Source organism: Athalia rosae, chromosome 8 (genome assembly GCF_917208135.1).
Source record: "Athalia rosae chromosome 8, iyAthRosa1.1, whole genome shotgun sequence".
NCBI classification, from domain to species: Eukaryota; Metazoa; Arthropoda; class Insecta; order Hymenoptera; family Athaliidae; genus Athalia; species Athalia rosae.
The window spans coordinates 1,962,297-1,978,552 of NC_064033.1; the positions used below are offsets into that span (position 1 = coordinate 1,962,297).

A 16,256-nucleotide genomic window follows, 5' to 3' on the forward strand; every position below is an offset into this window, starting at 1 on the left:
CTTTTGCTCTCGTCTTCCCTAAGGACGTAACAAGGGTGGTTCGAGTTAGCCACTACCGGGCTTGACTTTATACTCTCGGGCGATATCCCGACGGACCACTTCCAACCGTATCGGATACCGATGAATGATAAAATTTTGCAACGACGGCCAGTAACACGACCCCCCCCTCAAGTCTTTGTCTTTATTTCACGAAGATCGAGCCTCGCGATTTCAGTATTACCTAAGATTGCGAAGATTTTTTTACCCTCCGCGTAAAGTTTGCCGATTTTTTTCTACCCTTGAAAATCGCACGTAAGTTTCTCGGCGCGTACACGCGGCGTATCGAAATGAATGAATGAGAGGAAAAAACTGAAGGAACGAGAGAAAAAAAAAATGTACGTACACTCGATCCTTTCGAGTGGGTTGAGAATCCCGTTCGTTTCACGACACCCGTCGGGGCTCTCCGTTCATCCGGTGTAACAATGGTGGGCGGTCGACCAGCGGCTGCACCGCGGAAAAATTTCATTCCTTCATTCTATTTTACAAACGTTATTCTCAAACGTCGCTGGAAACCTCGTCGGTTGAAGCGGGAAAAATATATCATACGATCCGACGCTTATATATTCCCCGGGGTCTTATTCGGAAAAGTGTCGCCGCGGTTCGCGGGGTGTGTAATAAAACGACGTAGCTATAGATCGTTGAAAATAATCCCCGTCTACGCGGTGAAGGATTTCTTATTTTAATTCTTTCCTGTTTCTTTTTTTCTTTTTTTTTTATCGAATTAATTTCGCCCTCGATTTCCCCCCGAAACGTTCGATCCGCGGGCTACAAAGGGGGGGCCGTCGTTCTAATCAGTGCGTTATTGGCCGCGCGGCCCATTATGTCGCATGCCATTGGCACGCGGACAAAGGGTGTATTCCGTTCGCGTGGTCAATAGCCACATCATCCTCGTCGTCATTCCGTATCATACTCGACCATTTCCACTTGTGTGTAACATGCGATTATTTGATAACAATGTGGTATTCGGTGCAACGTACAAATAAGGCGGGCGGGCGGCGGGTATCCGTGCGGCGGGTAATGCACGTTCGACCGCATAATACAAACGTTAAATGGTACGCGATGATAATTGGGGGAAGGGGCGAGGGGCGTAGGGGGGATGAGATTATGCAGCGGCGGTGGTATCGGTTAGGTCAAAGCCGAGAGGCGTTCCCCCCCCCCCCGTATATCCCGTAATTTTGGTCGTTCTTGCCTCCCGCGGGATCCCAAAACCATGAATTAATCAACAAGGGTCACTAAGAAAGGAAAGAATTCGGGGTGGCGAGAGACGTAGAATGGGGAAACACGGGGTGGTGTTCGCGGTGCGTGAATTCTCTTGCCATTTTGGCTGCTATCACCGTGTACGACACACTCGTGCATTTCCCATCGATCCTTCAAAGTCCGGAACGCGCGCTACCTGGACTACCTACGTACATACGATGGACTGACGACGGGGTGTGGCGTTATAACTGACTTCGGATATCGTAACGGTGCGCCGTTGTTTGACTCTCCGTTGAGTTGATTCAGCTTTCGGCTTTTCTTTTCTACCATTTTTTTTCCCCTCACTCGTTTCACTTATTTATGTATTTTAATTTTTTAGTCTCCGGTTTTTTTTTTTTTTTTTCTTTCTTTTATCCGCCGGCTCTTTTTCTTCAACCCTTTTTTACCTTTGAAGGTTTAATTTTGTGTTTACCTTCGTACTGCAGGGTGCGAAACGCCTTTGGGTCTCGTTAACAATTAGCGACTTGAGTACTTCTTGAATTTTTGCTTTCATATAGGTAGGGAAAAAGAAATAGAGAAAAAAATAGAGGAGGAAAGGAAAGTAACTCGGGGGTGGTGCTTTTTTCTCTATTTTTTTTTTTTCTTCTTTGCTCCTTCCTCTCTTATCACAATCTTGACAAGTTTATAATTATATCGCCCCTTTATCAGAAAGTTGCATTTATAAAATTGCAGGGGACTTGATATTTCAAAAGTTTAGGTAATGGAAAATGTCATAAGAAATTAATTGTGTCGTAATAATGGTGGGTTCTAATCAACCCTGTTGAATTTAGTTACACAGTTTCTACTTTACTTCGTTACGTTATACGTATAAGTGTATAACCGTACATGTATATATGTATATACTGAAATCGAAACCCTTTTTGCGTACGGAAAAGTTGTTTCTCTTGGTGTTTGTTCAATCTGAAATGAAAGTTTTGTCAACGCTTGTTTACGCAGCTTTTCGGATAAAGTTAAAGCGGAGGTATTGTTTGAGCTTTTCACTTGAACGTTGAAAAGCTCCGCTGGTTTTACTTTCCTCATCTTTCTCCGCACCTTTTTTTGCTCTGCTCGGTTTGGCTGTAAAAGAAAATCAGAAAGAGCGAGAGAGAGAAATAGGTGGGGGAGGCTGGTTTTACTTTCGTTAAAGAAACTCACTTTTAAAAGTCCTTAACAATAAGGATCTCGAAGAACCAAAAAGTAAGCATTTTCAATCTTCAAAGAAACGCTTTCGCAGAGTTTATATCGACCCTTAAAAAAGAAGTGGAAAAAATTTAAAGGTCGTACGAAGATGGAAAAATAGAGGAAAATAAATTAACGTGCAATGATTAAGAAAAAAAAAAAAAAAAACAAAAAAAGTTCATCGTCATTAAACTTTCTATTTTATCTCGTCGTCCGAAAATTTATCGGAAAATTTACGACCCTGATTTTTTTTAATGCCTGCGCCGAACTAGAACGCCCCTGATTGCGGCTGATTGTTATAACCCGACGTTGTTTAACTGCAAAAATCAGCAGGTTGATTGTCCGTCGCTTATATTCAACTGCGGAGCACTTTGCCCATTCAATGGTGCAAAATGCACCCCGTTTTTCGAGCTCTCAATTTTCCCAATGCTTCGGGGGGCGCGGGGAGGGAGGGTCTCTGTAGTTCGCGGAGATAAATTTTTCTACCCCGCACACCGACACCCCTTCCCTCCCCATTTTGCCGGATAAACTTTGACGGACGTTAAAAATCAGCCGACTCCAAACGCGCTTCGGTTAATGCCTATCTCGAGCGTCGCGTACACCCCGTCGAGTGATGAATTATTTTCTAAATTTATATTGAGTATAGTTTTCGCGCTTCCTCCTCCGCGATTTCCGGATTTTTGTTGCCCCGGTACAAAGGTGAGTAGAATAATCAACGTCGTCACCTTTGAGGAAAAAAAAAATCAAATCTCTCGAGTAACCGAATTAATGAAAAACGGTACCTGCAATGCAGACACCTGCGTTATATCATACGTGCGCCACGTGAATTATCACGATATCTTTCAACGTTAATCTTGAAAATGGATAACGTTTAACGGATTTTGTATTCCACGAAGTGAATGAAGGTGGTAAAGCATAATGGAATAAAAAAAGAGATGAATAAACTATCGATACGCCTGCGGAAATTGAGGTTGAATATGAATGGGGGGTTTGAAATTTTTCGAAATCGCCTGTAGCTATATAAAACCTTCGAAGAATCGTTATACTCGATACGTACCACACGTAGAGCTACACGTGTGTATGTACGATACGTATATATAAATATATATACATATATATTTGTTAGATTGTATCTCGCGGTGGGCATGGTCGACGTAGTGGGTTGTTGTTCGCGTTATTTATACCTCCCCTGAGCGTAGCTATGATATGGGAAGCGTAGCTTCGTACTTATATACCCTCGCGCGAATGTGTGTGTAACATATTCCTATACACGTGTTCTACTACGTCTCTATCCATACCTATATACATAGTTATAAACTCTCCACGCAGGATAGATAGATAGATACATACATACGTATACATGGATACAAGCCGCAGAGTAGAGACTGGCAAAAGGGAGGAGGGCACTAGTCGTGATTACACGTCGTTATCCTAGTTAACCTAGCGGAAATGACGAACTAGTGAGAACCGACTGTGATATCCAGACAAAGCTGTTACAACAGCTACGTGTCCTTTCGTTCGCAGTTTCGTTTACCGATATCCTCGCGGTTATTCGTTCGGCTTCAATTTTTTGTCATCCCCGTTCACCCCCGTCCGACCCCCTTTTTTTTTTTTTTATTAAAAAATCCAGTCACTTGTAAACTAGAACTTATCGATAAATAATGAAAATTTTATCGACCGCCGGCACGCCGTTTATATTCGGTATTACGGTAGAACGGGAATTAATTTTCAAAGCTAATTGAATCTCTTTTTCCGAATTGGTTTCACGCTATCGAATATCGCATACCGCCAGCACGGAATGCCCCCGCGCTTTCGAATTACAAAATACATTTTCGATTTCGTATCGCATGAATTCTGATGTTTGAAAATTGAATTTTTCGTACGTCCGACTAGCCCGTATTCTACGCAATTTCTATATATTCGAACGAATTTTATACCCCGAAATTACCGAAACCAGCGGTTCTTCCGTTTTTTCATCTATTTCGATTTACTTTTCTCTCTTTGAAATTTTCTTCTCCAACTCGTTCGAGATGGACAGCTCGTCCTTTCGGCCGTACAAAACTTCCGGCGATTCGTTCTACCCCGTCGACAGCTGGTGCAACTTCGTTGCAATTAAATTTCTCACACCTCGAGTGGCGTCAAAAGTTTGCCAGGACCACGTTGAAGTGTTTACTTTTTCGGAGCCAATTTAAAATCGGGAGTACGTATGTATGTATACGCGAGTAAACGGCGGCTGTACTTACGGCGTTCATAGTTGTGTTCTAGCACCACTCGAGCGTGGTGGTATTTAGTGTGTATAGGGTTGTTTAAAACGCCGCGGGCTAATCAACAAGTGTCGACGAATTTCTCTCCTGAGCTGAAAAGCTCTCGCAAGACGCGCGCTTTCTCAAACCGGGTTGTAATTTCGTCGATCGACGCCGTATCCAAACTCCAGTCGAAGCTCATTGTAACGCGCTGGAAAATCAACGAGATAAATAGAAAACGAGGGGATGAAATTCGCGGTGAAATAATATCGCCGGAGATGAGACGTGGGGTGTTGTGCGTGCACCTCGCGTTACCGTAGAGTCTACGTCGGCGTTAATTAGGAAAGACCGGAAGTCAGCGTTTGCTTTGAAAATTTCTATTTCCCCCATAGCCGTACGTACACCCTTTGCGTGTATTCGAATATACGTATACATATATTTCCACTAGCCCGGACTTTCCCTACCGCACATCGCGTCCTACGGTTAACTAAACTCATGGGGAGGAGTCGGTAGGGATACGCCGAGTGTGGTTTGAATTAACGGATTTAATCCAACTTATGCCACAGGATTTGGTCACGTGACGTTCAGGCTGCTCAAAAAGTTTCAACACAAATTTAACCACCATTATTCCACCGTGTCGCGCTACTAGTTCGGTTCGAGTACGTACACGCGTTTTAAATATATATATATATATATATATATATATATATATAAACACGTATACGGTATGTGCAATTAACGTTTCTATACAAGAATAATATGTGAATGACGAGCTTTCAACTGTCGCATTCAAAACCGGCTGTACGAGGAGCTGAAACTTGGCTGAAATTATTTCAATCATCTCACTCAATGCGTCTGCATTATTATTAATTTTTTTTTATTTTTTCTCTTCTTCTTTCTTACCTTAGCATTTTTTGTTACCGCAAAGACCGGTAAGCGAAGAAATAGTGGAGACGGTAAATTCTGCAGCAGGGTTGCATGTAATTATGGAAAAATTATTTTCATGTCGTCTCATTTATTTCTATCTGACGTGGATATTATATATACGTTCGAGCCAATGCCTCCATTCCTCGGGGTTCAACGATTCCAATTACAATTTTCTTCTTTTTTTTTTCCTCTCTCTCTCCCAGCCATTTCTTCCCCATTCTCTCGATCCCTTCGTAAATTTTCCACCTGCAGGTTCCGCTTTGCTTAATGTCTGCAGCTAGTCCTGCGTATATCCGAAGTACAAACAAACAAATTTCTATTTTATTTATTTATCGTACATAAAATTGTACCTACGTGTATTCGTATCATGTATGTTATACCTGTGTTACATCCACTTACGCACACAGGCATCGACTTATGTACAGAAATTGAACTCGGCACGTCGAATATATGTATACATATATATCGCTGGCAGAATTTCAAATAGTTTTCCCGTATAAAATAACCCGTAGGAACAAAAATAAATACATATATCGTCCATGTATCGGTAGATACGTAGGTAGGAAATGTAATATACATACAGAAGAATTGCAGTGAAACATCTGTGGCGCAATTTTTATCGCGTTTTACCCGCGCAAACTGGCAGCTTTCGCTCCGCACTAGTTTCATACATATATGTAACTGCGATACAGATATGTACACACTTATGTACCGTACACTTGGGAATTAGGTACATATCGCAAGCACCTGTCAGTCCGTCTGTCTTTACGTTTTAAATTATTGTTTTCAACGTTACAGATATTTTTCGACGTCCCCCTTTTTTGTTTTTTTACACTCCCTTGCGAGGTTTTTTCAACTTCGGACAATAATTCATTCGATGTCGATATTAATTTACCGGATAAATTAAATGATACGAATTAAAAGAAATGAATTTATCGCGTGTGATTTTTTGTTTTTTTTGCGCACTCGACATCATCATTTTATCAAAGATACAACGTAGCGACGGAGTAATTTAATCGCGACGAAGAAGGAAACGAGACAAGAGCAAAAAAAAAAATAGCTATAAAATAAAGGGGAAAACACGATGAAGAAAAATTGTTTCCTCCTTTTGCATTCTTATTATTTCTTTTCCTTTTCATTTTGGCTGGCGCCGGGAAGGGGGGTTGTGTGGAGGGAAATGGAAATGTTTAGCGTGTCGTTACCTTAGCGCGAACGGCAGCAATTACTCTCGCGACAAGCTTTTGATCTCGCTCAACTGCAAAGTGTTATAACTACGCGTATAATATGTGTACATGATTTTTTTTCTTCTCTTTCACTTTTCACTTTTTCTACATTTCTTTTATTTTTTTTTTCCATTTTGTTTCGCGCGCACTCGTACCAATACTTTGATGACTATTTCAGGGATGTTTCTGTGCTATAATATCACGTTGCATGAAGTGTATAAAAATGAAATGAAAAATAAAAAAAAGAAAACAAAACTGTTTGTCGTTAGCGAAGAAACTTTTGTACATTTTACACGTTTGTCTCTATTATGGGTTACGTTATAATCGTCTGAAGCCGCGAAGAGGTTTTTCTTTTACGGAAAAAAGTTTTTTTTATTCCAATGTTCTTTATAACCACGTGTACCCCGCGATACTCGGGGGAAAAAAGATTGAAACTCTTTGAAACACTTTTTATTTCGTTCGAAAGATTTTCCTCGTTTTTCTTCAACGGAGAGATCTTTTTTATATATAATCTTACTAATTTAAATGCGAGAATAATTTCTCCAAGTTGCACGCGCTTACGTGTACAGCTACTACCTCCTACACTGCATCGCGGGTGTAATGTAATACGTACAGGGATTTAATTTCCATCCGCGAGTAACTCGGTCGAAGTTTAATTTCCATTATATGGTAATTAAGTGTTCCCGCTCTCAAGATCTGCTCGGTACTCGATTCAACTCAAATTAACCAAAGAACTTGTACCAGCCGAACAACAAAAACAATCGGAATTCAACAACCCCGACTGAAATTCGACGCGGCTTTATAATACCCTCGTCTCGTCAAATCTCGATGCAACTGCTTCGAATTCGCTTCCACCGACAAATTTTTATTAATCGAAAACTTAAAGATTAACGAACGCGGTAATGAGCACAGTTATTTATCAACGATATTCGTATGCTGCAGACATGTGTACTTGATTTTTTTTAGTTTTTTTTTTTTGATTTTCGTAGCGTTTTGTGTACCGGAGTCGCTAATTGCGCTTGTTTAAATTCTTTCCTACCACGCATACCACTTATTTTATGTACGTGTATTCTCCAACCTATTGTATCCGTGTTTTGAACACTTGAAACAGAAAGTTTCAGTATACTTCGCCTTGAAACTAGCGAAGCGAAACCTTTTTCAATTATGTTATAGCGGTACTTGTTCCACATAAAATGTGCAGCTAGGTAAAGACGAGAGAATTCCAACAGTGTTTCCGTTTTATTACCCATACCTTTTGAATTTTTATTATATTACCTCTGCAGGGAAATTTTTAAATATCGTTAAAGATAAATTATATTGTACTTGAAATCGTTCAAAGAAGAGACGAGATGGAAGCGCAGCGCGGACATATTTCTTCTTCGTTACGTTTATTTTATTCTATCATTTTTATCTTAGAGAAATAATATCATTCGCTGCACTCGTCGTTCAAATGAAGTGATGAATTTAACTCACAATCAGCATCATTTATGTGTCTACCCATCTCTTCACGCTTCGAGAAATTAGCTCCCCAATCGATTGATTAACTCGGTATAAAAAATATTTCAATCAAATCGAATTTAGTGTGTATCATATTCGTCGCAGAGAAAATGGGGGTTGGGATACGGTCGGACGGTACGAAAATTTTGCGTTTTATAATACGTTGGTAACGCGGATACGAAGAAACTTTTCGTGTAGCTCGTATATTTTTTTTCCAAGCATAAAACACCGCGTCTATAGAATATATGTATAACATATAAATTGTACTTCATATATTTTGCTTTACGTGTGGTACACGAAGAAAATCCTCGAGAAAATTCAAAGCGTCGTAGAAAAGTTGCGAGGTAATGCAGTGTGTGGGTAATATAAACGGGCATATTTTGTAAAAGTATGTACATATATACAGATCTTTGCAATTATACTCTATTCTTCGAGTTCCTATTATACTGCAACTGGAGGAAGCTTCTGCCGTGCAGCGGTGAAGGCAGTTTTACTCACTGCTATGTAACATAGCTATTTTTCATATACACACTCTTCAAAAAAATTAGAGCAACACCCTGACTTCCGAGCGGACGTGGTCAATTTTCAAACGCTCATAACTTTTTGAAAAGTATACCCAGGTTAATCGAATTCGAACCAAACGAAAGCTTGAACCTTACGATTTCCGATGGGTCCGGATGTAATATTTTCCCATACTTTCGTTTCGCGGGTACCGCATTTCGCTGTGGCGTTATAATTTGATATTTTTCGAAGGTAATGAACCGATTTTGAGGTATGAAATCAACTTTTTTTTCTAACGGATTTAGGGGGATATTCTTACGTATTTTTACCTCAGGAATCCGAATCTGAAAGAAAAATTGACCTATCTGTACAATTGACCGAGTTATCGCTAATTTTCAGCTTTTTGGGGTCGAAAAAAAAAAATTGATTTTTTAGTCTATATTAATGTAATTTGAGCTCAGGAATCCGAATCTGGAAGAAAAATTGATCTATCTGCAAAAATAATCGAGTTATCGCCGAATTATCGCATTTTTTGGCATAAATTCGAGGATATCTCGGAGGGAAAAAATCGTAGCTCATTTTGGACAACGGATTCGTGTTCCTGAGGTCAAAATACGTAAGAAAAGTGCCATACGATCGATTTTAAAAAATAAAAATTTTTGGTCAAAATTTGAGATTTTTCCAAGGGGTACCCCTTACGATTTTTTCAAATTTTGACCAAAATTTTTTATTTTTTTAAATTGATCGTATGGCACTTTTCTTACGTATTTTGACCTCAGAAACACGAATCCGTTGTCCAAATTGAGCTACGATTTTTTCCCTTCGAGATATCGTCAAATTTATGCCAAAAAATGCCTAAAAATGGTGATAACTCGATAAATTTTGAAGATGAATCAATTTTTCTTTCAGATTCGTAATCCTGAGCTCAATTTACATAAATATAGATCAAAAAATCAATTTTTTATTTTTGACCCCAAAAAGCTGAAAATTGGCGATAACTCGGTCAATTTTAGAGATAGGTCGATTTTTCTTTCAGATTTGGATTCCTGAGGTCAAAATACGTCAGAAAATGGTATTAGATCAAATTAAAAACATTATTTATTTTTTGCCTAAAAATCGATTTTTTGTTTGCTCAAAAATCAATTTTTTTTGCTTAAAAATCGATTTTTTTTTGGCTCCTCAAGGGTAATCTCACGTATAGTCAGCTCAGGAATCCTAATCTGAAAGCTGAAATCATCTACTCATGCAATCGATCCAGTAATCATCAATTATTCGCTGTTGGGAGCAGAAAAATTAAGAAATATCGGTTGGTTTAATCGTAGACCCACTTTGACTCGTCTCAATCCATGCATAGGTCGAAATATTCGAATTTCTCAATTCACCAGCGAGTCCGAGTTTAGCTGGAGTCAGGTAGCCACGAGCGAGGGGTCTTGTTGTGGGGCGTCACCTCTGCTCAGCTCCCAAGGTGACGTCTCACAACAAAACGCTACGCTGCTCGCTGCGCTGACTCAAGCAAAGCTCGGGTTCGCTGGTGAATTGAGAAATTCGAATATTTGGACGCAGAGATATCCTCAAATTTATGGTGAAAAAAATAAAATAAAATGGCGATAACTCGGTCAATTTTGTAGATGGATAAATTTTTAGATTGATCAAGTTAACGGAGGAACAATTCTGTTTTTCATCTTTTTCATGGACATTCATTGTTGCTTCAACAAAAGCTATCAACAACGATATTGTAGCGTCGTCTCGCAGACGACGCGAATAAGCTGCACGTATACTTCATTATACAAAATAATCACGGTACTATACACTTTCTCACCGTACCATATCGCGAATAATTTCCGACCCTATATACCTGTACATCGCGTACACCTCCTCTGCAGAGATTTACTGGAAAATCGGCCTTCTTTACGTCGACGAGGCGACGAAACGCGTCAGCGTATTTTCACACCCGCTGTGGTCGCAGCGCGGCACACGGCTGAATCTGCACCCCCCGCGTAATTTTCGTATTGTAATTAGGTACCATTTTCATTTCGCGTTCGCCCTTTTGTCCATTAGAATTCATTGAAAAGCCGGCGATGTATATTTTTTCAGTTACCATTTTTTTCTCGCTCTCTCACAAACTCACTCGTTTCTTTGCACTCCCACATACATTTAATTTTATTCCCCTTCAATATACTTCTTTCCAGTTTCGATTCTATTTTCTTTTTTCCTTTCATTCTTGCTCTCGGTATTTGCTCGGTCCGAGAGATAATTTTCATTTCAGGTGTCTGTTTTTTTTCTATATTTATAATATGTATATAAACGTAAGACCAATCTTCGCGTGCGGAAACGCGCAGTATATTTATACAACCATTTCATAAAAGTGTACGTATAGCGTCGCGACGATTTTGCATGAGAATAAGAATCACCAGCAGCTCTTCTTATTCCGTCTTCCCTTTTTTTCTTTTCCTTCCTTCCGTGCTTCGGAGAGTATGTATGAAAAAAAAAGTGAAAAAGTGAAAAAGAAAAGGGAAAAGGGAGGAAAAGGAAGCTGCTGACGAAGCGCACAGTGTGCCCCCTCTTCCGTGTAATAAGAACGCTCTCTCAGATATAATTATATGTCAATTGTCGAAGAAAACCGAGACAGCTGATACTAGGTATGTAGGGTGGCTAGATAAACGTACTCTTTAATCGAGGGGATCAGAAAATAAGTAAAGCATTTTCTACCCAGCGATGACCAAAGTTTAAAGAAATGTCATTTTTCATTTGCAGGACACAGCGATCGAAAAAGTTTTCGACGTTTCTTTTTGCCCTCCATCGGATCTCGTAATTAGCGTAGTGAAAAATTAGTCCTTAGTTTTCATAAATGGATGTATAACCTCGTGTATAATCTACATTATCACGCCGATTTTAATTTCAATTCTGATTCTGATTCAGAGTCTAATTCAGATTCTGATTCAGATTCTGATACTCATTTTCACTTTTCTCCCCGTCCGAGAGATCGCGCACTGATTGTAATGCTCCTTAATTCGCACACTTTAATTACACTGATTGATAATTGTTAATCCAACATCCACGGTTCATATATACACTTATTCCATAATATCAGGAGTTGGAAGGAAACTCGTTCTTAACATTTTTTTTTTTCTTTTCTTGTAATTAGATAACGCCAATGCTCGTATTTATTTGCATCCATTTTTTTTTATCATCTCGACTCAACGTTAGACGAGGCAAATTTAATTTAAAAATTTTCGATTCAATTTTTCATTATTAACAAAATAAAAAAAAAAAAAAGCATGAAATAAAAATTAACTGATAAAGTGTAAATTTCAAGTTCCGTATCGTAGGTCGTGTACATGAAGTTTTATAATGAGCACGTGATACAATATTTATGCAAATAACTCTGCACCTTTCTACCCCGTCGTGTTATTTAGATCGCAAGTATAAAAGTAAAGCACATATAATACACGTACGGTGTATGAAAAGCAACGGTATATATATTTACAACACCTAGTTTACTTTTTGTATATCGCGTTAAGTATAAAGCGGTAGAACGAAAGCTCCACGCCCATCCCTTATTTCATAGAGGAAAAGTAGCCCTCAAGTCACGACGAGGACTTTCCTCCCAACACCGGATGCGATTTCTCTCTTTTTTTTATTCCTTTCTTTTTTTTTCACTTTTTTCCCACCCGTTATTCCTCGGCAAAGCAAACTTCTCATTCGGGCATAATGAACGAATAATTCGATGTAATTTCTGCGCTCGAATTGACTGGGGTAATCGCTCAACAGTTGAACAATCGATCGAACTTTCATCGAATCATATTTACCCCGTTGTGCTTTTTGATTGGGAGTGGGCGGAAAATCGAATCACTCCTCGATCGAGGAAATCTTGATGAAGTGCTCCGATCTATCCGAGCTTTTGTTGTTCCGTTAAAATTTTGCTCGGATTATCGCATAAATTTTATCGACTTTCCCGAGCTCCCCTCGCCTATGAACAACGCGCTTTTCATACGAGGTATATTTTCGATGTGAAACAACAAGCTGTACGGGTACATAGATTTTTTTCCCTCAACGAAAATTAAAGTTAATACGGTTACGTGTAACGGAACGTGCGACCTGATTTACCTTTTTTTCTCTACTTGTTACGCAATTTTCTAGGTAAATTGTTGGATATTATTCATAACGCTATGAATACATCTTCGCCAAGAAAAAGCTTGGTGCAATTTAACAGGCATTTGTGGATAATGTAAATGAAGGTGGTAAGAAAAAATGAAAAAGAGGAGAAAGGCAGGGACACGGTGGTAACGCGTTGTCGGATACAAACGCGGATGAATTCTTTTTTCTTAAGAAATTTGAGACGATAAAATAATTGTGCGAATATAACTTCTCGTGTATAACGAGATATGTGTTCCTGTTTTAATGATGTATTTACTCTCCTACCGGGTTCGCACGATATTTAACCACCCTTATTTTCATAACCGCTACCACCAGCGCCGGCGCATCTTGTAGCTGACTGGAAACGACCGTATAAATATTCTTTCGACGGACTTGTTTGTTCAACCGTTAAGAATTTCTAGTTTCCCGCGAAGTGAACTATTTGAAAAGAAGCGGGTAGAGAAAGAAGAATTTTTAATTGTCTCCGGATCCTTTTCTCGGCGTATCACTGTCGCGTCTAGGTAGCGGTAAATAACTTTACAATTATTTCGTCATCAACGGCGGGGATATTCCAAAAGGACGAGCTTTTCACCGATGGCGTTAATTTTCTCCGTAAAACCCTTCGAGTCTTACCTGCTGCATGTCCCGGTAAAAGCAAACCTACTCCCCGACTTAATTGTCAAAGTTGAACTACCCCTATTTTCCCGCTTCCAACCAGAGAAATGGAAAATGTTATTTTCCAGCAGGTATATAATTGTCGGATTCCATCCAAACTATCCTCGTATAATTTCCTGACCCTTCCTTGTCATCGTCTGCCTTTCCTCGCTCATGTTTACCCAGGAACGGAAAAGCGCGTCTGTTCCACGCAAGTTCTACACTATTTTCGCGCACCATCCCTATTTCCTTTTTGTCATTCAAAATTAAAATTCCTATCCGATCCACTGTTATAAATTCGACGGGGATTTCGTCAACGTGTATTCGCGAACGTGTGTTTACCGAAATATTAGCGCGAGTTTGAAATTTTCAGAGAGAATCTCCAAAGTAGTAACAGCCGATGAGTTGTGTGCGTGAAATTTGATTCGCCCGCACACCTCGAGAGTTGGATAAATTTACCGAATACGTGTACGTATTAATACGCGTACGTGTTCGGGTATAGGTATACTTTGCATTGTACGCGCGTATGTAAAACCTGTAATTTGATGGAAATTGACGACGCACTTTGACGTCCTTTTGTTATCCGGCGTTCGTCGACAAATTGTGTTACAAAAGTGTAATTAATTCATGAACTGTGACGATTTGAAATTCGATTTAACTTTTTTTTTTCTTTTTTTTTCTTCCACTACACCGTCCTTCCCTCGCGCGGCTCTTTTCATCCTCCCTTTTTTCTGTTTCATCTGCCGGCCTGTCCGCTAACAAGATTTGACTACGTTTCGCCCACACCCGTGTACGCACATGTTCACTGTTTTTAAATATAAATTGGATTTAGTTCGAATGAGAAAAAAAGAAAAAAAATAACAAATAATAGTTACAACAAATCAGCGTGGCGTGTTTAGTGCGAGATATAATTTCGGTGCAATTTTCTCGTTCGATCGATCGCGAATGATTAAACGAAAACGGATTAAACGATTGGCCGATTTGTAGAAATTTTCAACGAACGTTTGCAAAACACGGAGAATCACTCGACACGCAAAACGGTGCCGCACGGTCGACGGAGCGAAGAATAGCGAAAAATAAAACTCTGAAAAAAAAAACATAATAAATAAAAAAAAATCAAGAACAATGAAAATTATGCTTCGACTACGAAATAAATCGCGTACAACGACGGCGCTGCGGAATCCTGTATATATATGCATCGACTTAAAGTCGCTTGGGTGTAAATTACGTTGCGAATGGCTTATTCGATTCAATTTCCATAACTGCTTCATAAACCAGAACAGCGAGCTAGTGGTAGTAGTAGTTTCCTATATCTCATGGTGCTATTACAGCTTTACTTTACCTATCCAGCATAAGCTCGGACTGTTTTGTTTCGCGAACTCCCCCTCAGCCATTCCGCGGGTAGGGCATAAATAAATTCTCTACACGCGTAATAATTTTAATTCGACTCACTAAAACGCATCTCATCGCCCACGTCGATTTTTCGGTGTTAATTCATTCGTCGATTAAAAATTAGGCTACAAAATTTTCAACGATAATTCCGAGGTGAATCTTCTGATTCGATATCGTTGCGTGAATCGAATGGGATCGCTTGCTTGTGATTCCTCGAGGATATCCACGATTCGCTCTTTCCGAGTAACAACCGACCGCGTCGTTCGTTTTCCCGCTTGTGCTACCGCCGCTGCAGGACTTGATTAATCGACCATCTGGTGGAGCTGGGTCACGATCAAAAATTCAGCTTCGATTCGCGAAACGAGTTTACGAGCGGAGTTCGGTTTCCCGTTTATTCGGAACGTTCGAATAACTCCCGTTCCTCCTCTCTATATATATATACATATATATGAAAATAATTGAAGCCCTCGCGGGTCTCAAAGGGTCCTCTTGCTACTGCGGATCCGTGCAGTGCGGGTGTACCAAACGTATTATATTTATGAATGTAGTAGCAAATCACGAATGTGAAAAAAAAAAAACCGAGTTGTACAAAAAGAAAAATGAAATAAAAGGGTATGGAAGCGAAAAATATTGCGTATACATGTAGATATTCCGTCGATATAAACTGAAAATAGTTTTAATCCACCAGACAGGGAAAAAGAAAAAAAAAAAATGCATTTCCGCGGCCATTTTTTTCGTCACTTTTTTTTTTATCTTCGACCAGCAACGTCAGCTGCCCATGATTCTAATTTTTCGAGCACAGGCGCGTCGGTTTTTGCATCGATAAATTTTTTCCCGTTTCACGGGCTATGAACACGGTTGTGAAAAACGTGCACAAAATATATTCAGCACCGCTTTATCTTATTTTATAATTCGGGAGCTTCCGACTCGAGGCTTCATTTTTTCATCGGTTTCACCTTCGATCGTAGAACAAGTAGAATGTCCGAAATTCGGTAATTTTCTTTGACATTCTTCGATTTGATTAGAATTTTTTTTTCTCCGTTCGCTTCTAGACACGCGTCGCGAAAAGAAATCTGGATTCGTGGCTCGCCGAGCTTCCCGAATCGTACGATAAGTTATGTATGAGAAATTAAATATAGAATTGACGTGGCGATGAAGATCGAAGAAAGAAAACTATAATTGCGTTGAGTTTGAAATGTAAGGAAAGCGTAGAGAGAGAGAAAAAAAA

At 39.5% G+C, this 16,256-nt stretch overlaps 1 protein-coding gene and 1 long non-coding RNA gene across 6 annotated transcripts in view; one reads left to right on the top strand and one right to left on the bottom strand.

The window, feature by feature from the left end:
• The window catches only part of LOC105688075 (E3 ubiquitin-protein ligase MYCBP2), a 127,918-nt gene that overhangs the window by 69,727 nt on the left and 41,935 nt on the right, over positions 1-16,256 (top strand). The window lies entirely within an intron of this gene.
• Positions 1,895-6,172, bottom strand: LOC125502007. Its single transcript, XR_007279786.1, has 3 exons — positions 5,601-6,172; positions 2,431-2,523; positions 1,895-2,352 (listed from the first exon to the last, which is right to left on the bottom strand). It is a non-coding gene; the product is annotated as an uncharacterized LOC125502007 (long non-coding RNA).